This window comes from Lepidochelys olivacea (genome assembly GCF_965140295.1).
Source record: "Lepidochelys olivacea isolate rLepOli2 genome assembly, chromosome: 7".
Classification (NCBI taxonomy): domain Eukaryota; kingdom Metazoa; phylum Chordata; order Testudines; family Cheloniidae; genus Lepidochelys; species Lepidochelys olivacea.
The window spans coordinates 72,869,885-72,875,884 of NC_140417.1; positions in this window are offsets into that span (position 1 = coordinate 72,869,885).

Consider the following 6,000-nt stretch of genomic DNA (forward strand, 5'->3'; position numbering starts at 1 on the left):
AGCCTTGTGAGCTGATGGCTTTGTCTAGTCAGCAGTCTGAGAAGGCAAGGATAGTGGAAGATGTGTCCCTATACCTTACCTGTTACCTATGTGGAGAATCGTGACAGTCAAGGAAATGTGCCTGTGTCCGTTAGGGGTATTGACTTGCCTATGGAGGGAGCTACCCCAATCTCCAAGCAGTTGTCTGTGAACAGCCCTGTGTGCTGGGACAAGGGACATGAGATCCCAAGCTGTGTGTCTGTTAAAGGGGAATGCTTCTCCAGCTCTTCTTTGTCTGTGAAGCAGACAGAAAGTGCTTCTCAGTTTATGCTACTTGACAATTTATCAGTGGTCCCAGAGTTGGTTCTGGATACAGCTAAAGCCCAGAAAGGGAATGGTCCTAAGTTTGTGTCTGCTAGGGAGACTGGCACTGTAACGAGGTTGCATCCAGTTAGTGTCCTAGCAAAATCCCAGAGACTGGACAATTCTGGTGCTTGTGTTTTGCCTGTTGCTAATGTGTTCCTGGGAAAGGGTGTAGCAACTCTGTCTGATCAGCGTGATACCCTAGCTGGGACATAAGGAAAACCTAAAGATGATTTGATTGTGTTACCTACTGGCAGTTTGAAAACTTGCAGCAAGGAGGAAAAGATTCCTGAACTTGTGTGCTTCTGACCTTTTGACTATGAAATATAGCAGTTTGCCTGAAAGGGGATTGTGTAGGAATCCGCTTGATGGGCCAAAGGTGATTCTGGATGTAAGTGAAACTCCGGAGTTAGTAGTGGATCAGCAGAGCAATGCTTCTATGGAGCAAGGTAAAGGTGACTTGGTGCTTAGAAAGATTCCTGAAGAGAAAAATTTTCAGGGTAGTCTTTGCAACTTTGTGACTCAGCAAGGCATGCAGGGACATGCCTATGGACAGAACTCTGAGGTTTTTCCAGGCCATGTGATGGAATGCTTGTCTCTGGAACAAAGAAAGAAAGACCACATGGCAAGAGAATATAAAAAGCTGCTGCAGCTCCTCCATCTTGTCTTCAGTCCTGCTTCATAACTCTGGAGGAACTTTGCGACACTGAATCCTTGAACCAAGGACTGGAAGACCCGTCCCAGCTGTGGATGTACTGCAGAGACTTGATTTGAACCTGCAGTTTATTCTATCACTGCTGCAAGCCTGAACCAAGAACTTTGCCATTACTGTATGTAATTGATTCCATTTAACTGATTCCAGCTCTCATCTGTTTTTTTTTCCTTTTATGAATAAACCTTTAGATTTTAGATTCTAAAGAATTAGCAACAGCATGATTTGTGGGTAAGAACTGATTTGTATATTGATGTGGGTCTGGGGCTTGGTCCTTTGGGATCGGGAGAACCTTTTTTCTTTTACTGGAGTATTGGTTTTCATAACCATTTGTTCCCATAATGAGTGGCACTGGTGGTGATACTGGGAAACTGGAGTGTCTATGGGAATTGCTTGTGTGACTTGTGGTTAGCTCGTGGGGTAAAACCAAAGTCCTCTCTGTCTGGCTGGTTTGGTTTGCCTTGGTGTGCATAGAAACCCCAGCCTTGGACTATAACTGCCCTGCTTTAAGCAATTTGTCCTGAATTGGCACTCTCAGTTGGGTCCCACCAGAACCAGCATTGTTACACCCCACGTCAAAGTCCCTAGGCATAGCAAGCCCAGGCCCCCCTTGTTTCCCATTGATTTCCATGCTCAGCAGCTCACAGGGTCTGGCCCAGCTCAGAGACTCTCAGCCTGGGGAACAGTTTCCCACAAGGGAAGGGCTGGGAGCCCCATTGCTGGGCCCTTTTCAAACACTCTGGAGACAGCTCTGGAGAAACCCCTCTCTGGTCTGAGAGCAAGGGGCTCCTAGGGGCGGTTTGCAAATCCAATCTCCTTTGGGAGAGATTCTCTCCCCCTCTTTCTGTCTCTCCCCAGACAGACAGGGGATGCCACAGAGGAACCCTAATGCCACTCACTTGCTCTAGGTGATAGAGCAATGGATGGCGGATGTTCAGGGTTACCAGCTGTCTCGCCCTCCTCCTCACTCTCCAAGCCCAAAGCAGGCTGGAGAGGATGGTGACCTGAGGAGTTACCCTATCCAGCCAGCAGGCAGAGTGATGCCACTGAGCAATCGACTGGCTGTGAGAACAAGAGTCTGTCTTATTGAGAAACTCAGCCAGCAGCAGGGGGTGCAGAACGCTGCCCTAGTGCAGGGGTGACAGCGCCTCCCAGCTCCTGACATCCCGGCAATTTACATACCTTCCTGGAGCGTCCCAACTCCCCTGGGCTGTAGGGACTGTGACCCCAACCCTACTGATGAGAAACAGGCCTGGGGAAGCAGAAGCTACTGGCTCAGGGTGATACCAAGTGTACGAGCCATGGATGGGACCCAGCAGTCCTTATTTCCAGGACCCTTGACTAACCATTGCTGCACACTCCCTCCCACAGCTGGCAATTACAACCAGGCCCTCATGTCCAGTCCCCCTGCCTTTGAGAGGGAGTGTGCTCTGCTGTAGTGACTGGACCAGGGGATTGGGAGTCAGGACTCCTGGGTTCCATTGTTGGTTTTCCTATTGACCTGTGGTATGTTGGGCAAGTTGCTCCCCCCTCTATGGCTCTATCCCCAGCAGTCAAATGGGGATTTAATACTTTCCCACTATTGGGAAGTGCTGGGAGAATCCCCCAGCAAAAGCTGCTCTGACCATTAAAGGTCAGAGTGCGCTGCCCAGGAGGAGGAGTGTTTGGCTCTGGGGTTTCACTTCAGCCCTGTCTATAAAGAGGGGCCCAGCCATGGCGCTTGGCTCAAGAACACCAATTCTCCAATTTGTTAAGGTGTTTTGAACTCCAGTCCTGTGCTCCAAAGTGCTTGGTGTCATCTGCAAATTTTAGAAGCATACTCTCCACTCCATTTTCCAAATCATTAATGAAAATATTGAATAGAACTGGACCCCGGACTGATCCCTGCTGGACTCCCTAGGTACACCCTCTCAGTTGGACAGCCAAATGTGGAGAAGGACTCTTGGAGTATGGGCTTTCAACCAGCTGTGCACCCACATTATACTAATTGCATCTAGACCACATTTCCCTAGTTTGCTTGTGAGAATGTCCTATGGGACTGTGTCAAAAGCCGTATTACCACCAAGATAGATCACATCTACTGTTTACCCACCTCCACTAGGCCCGTAACCCTGGTCAAATAGGATTGGTTTGGAATGATTTGTTCTTGACAAATCCATGCTCACTAGTCCTAAGAACCAAATTATCCTGTAGGGACTGACAAACTGATCATTTAATAATGTGTTCCAGTATCTTTCCAGGTAGGGAAGTAAGGCTAGCTAGTCTGTAAGTCCCCGGGTTCTTTTTGTTCCCCTTTTCAAGATAGGTACTGTCTTGTTAATGGATGGGAAGATGTTTTTTTTCGGGGATCTCAGACGAGAACTGGGGCACAGCTCCTGGTTTGTTAAGGCCACAAAAATGGAGGCAGGAATCTCTTCTCTCTTTCACTCTGTGGGGTGATCCACAGAGAGTAGCATTCTGCTAGGAATGGTAGCTGTGCTTCTGGGCAGAATCCAGGAACCAAAGCACAGCCTGCAGAAAGAAAGGACTGCTTACGGAGGGACAACGTAATGTCCCATGGAGGGAAGGGGCTCTCCGCGCCATTTCTTAACCTCATGGGCGGTTCTCATACTCTGCCAACCCCATCTCTCAGTAGCTCCAGGTGTCCGAGGGAGCAAGGACCGGAGGCCATCCTGCTGCTGGAACAGAGGTGGAGGTTGACATTCTACCTGCATATGGCTGTTGTCCTTTCTTATGGCCACGGTGAATACACCATGCAAGGGAAGCTCTCAGGACATGAGATTCCAGCTCCAGAGCCAGGGGCAGCTTCAGCTTGCTGGAAGGCGACTGTGTATGAGAATTTGCAGTAGGAGGATGAAACAGGGACTAACATAGGCATGGCAGTTTGGAGAAAGGGGAAAGAGGCCAGTGTTGGGCAAGGAGGGATTTAGGAAGCAAGATCTGAGATCAGACACCGTCTAATTGTCAGTTAGGGTTATCCCCATTTCAGAGAGGTGAAAAGTGAGGCACCATGTGGAAGCGGGACCTGGCCGATTGGGCTGATCTGAATAATCGCTAGAACAAAAATATAAAAGCCATGAAGTATCAGAAGAACAGTCATCAGGGAATTGGAGAGTTCAAGGCTGGCCAGAAAATGTGTAGTATATGGCATAAACCAGTATGAGCTCTGCCACCTCACTGGTTTTGGAGACAAGGGTACATCTCTTGGAGTGAGGGGGTTGGAGGATCTTTCTCTGAGGCACACAACTGTCAATAGTTGGGAACAGAAACCCCATCAGTAATTTTGCTCACTGGCCCTGCCACAAACTCCAGCCTCCAGCCATTGGGAACCAGGACCAGGAACACCCTTCCACTGTCACAGTTACATGGACCTGCTGGCACACGCATGGGTGCTGGCGCTGTGACACGAGCTGGATGAACTACCCTGCTGGCCCCCATATCCAGCATTCCCTCCCTGAGCAATTGGTCCTGCTCCCTCCTCCTTCTCTCGTCTTCCTGGAACCCCTGGAGCAGTCTCTCTTCATGGACCGTGTCCCTTTCCTCCTTGGCTCTTTTGAAAGCAACGTGCTCCTTGTTCCTCCTTGCCCCGTCTCCAAAAGCTCCTGCATGGTCCTCCTCCTTCTGGCCCACTGCTAGCCACTTGTAGCACCCGCAGTCCCAGGCAGCAGGCTTGACCCAGCAGGTGTGGAAGTGCCTTCCAATGGAATGAAACAGAGGGCGTATTGCCAAGGACGGAGGGAGAAAGAATCCCCCACTTTGCTTTCTGTCTGACCACAAGGCCATGATTTCCAACATTGTGGACTGCTTCGATATCACTCATAAATTCTCATGTACACTCCATCTCACTTCTGCCCTTGGAGAATTGACACACGCACACCATATGCAGGTGTGTGAGTAACACCGATTTTACTTTAAATCAATACCACAGCAATTAAGAGGCTGGATCTGGCTGATGCAGGGTAGGCTGAAGTCATGCTTTGGGGACATTTACCAGTACTGACTCTGACTTTGTTTCATGCTCCATGAAAAACTTCCAATCACCACCTTCCAGGAACAGAGGGAAATCAGGACCCAAACCATTTTGGTTAGAATGCAACATTCTGCAGGCAGCAGAATGGATTCTCACCAACCCTCCTCCCAAATCCAGCAGCAGAAAAGCCCAAACGACACAGGGCAAAAGAATGCCTGCTGCACGAAGCATCATCTAAAGTCACCTTCCAAGGAGTTAAAGAAAGCTTGGATAAAAAAGGATTCAAAACACACCTGCAGGGGGTACACAGACTGGATGAGGACTTGTGGGCAGACCAGGCAAAAGGAAGGACCTCTACCTTGCAGGCCCTGAAGGAAGGCACCAATCTCTCCCTCAGCAAGTACCTGAAGGTCCCTCTCCCTGTTCCTCTTGAAGTATGCTTTTATTTCTATCTACATACATCCCATGTTTTATAACCTCTGGGAACTTCGTGGGTTCTGGAGGGCAAAGCCTTGTACATGTGTTTTTATTATATGAGAGAGACTGAGAACTATTTTTGTTTTCACTTTTTAGCATAGGTGCTGACTTTGGGGTTTGCTGGTGGGTGCCCCACACTGTCTCCGCCCGCTCACCTGAGGTCCCACCCACATTCCACCTCTTCCTGCCCCCACTCCACCCTCTCCATCAAGACCCCTTCCCTGACCGCCTCCTGCCCACCGTTTGCTCCTTTCTGCCCTCTCCTGCCTTAAGGGCAGTGAGGGGAGGAGGGGGCTGTCATAAATATAAAGGGAAGGGTAAACCCCTTTGAAATCCCTCCTGGCCAGGGGAAAGCTCCCCTCACATGTAAAGGGTTAATAAGTTAAAGGTAACCTCGCTGGCACCTGACCAAAATGACCAATGAGGAGACAAGGTACTTTCAAAAGCTGGGAGGAGGGAGAGAAACAAAGGGTCTGTGGGTCTGTCTATATGCTGGGTT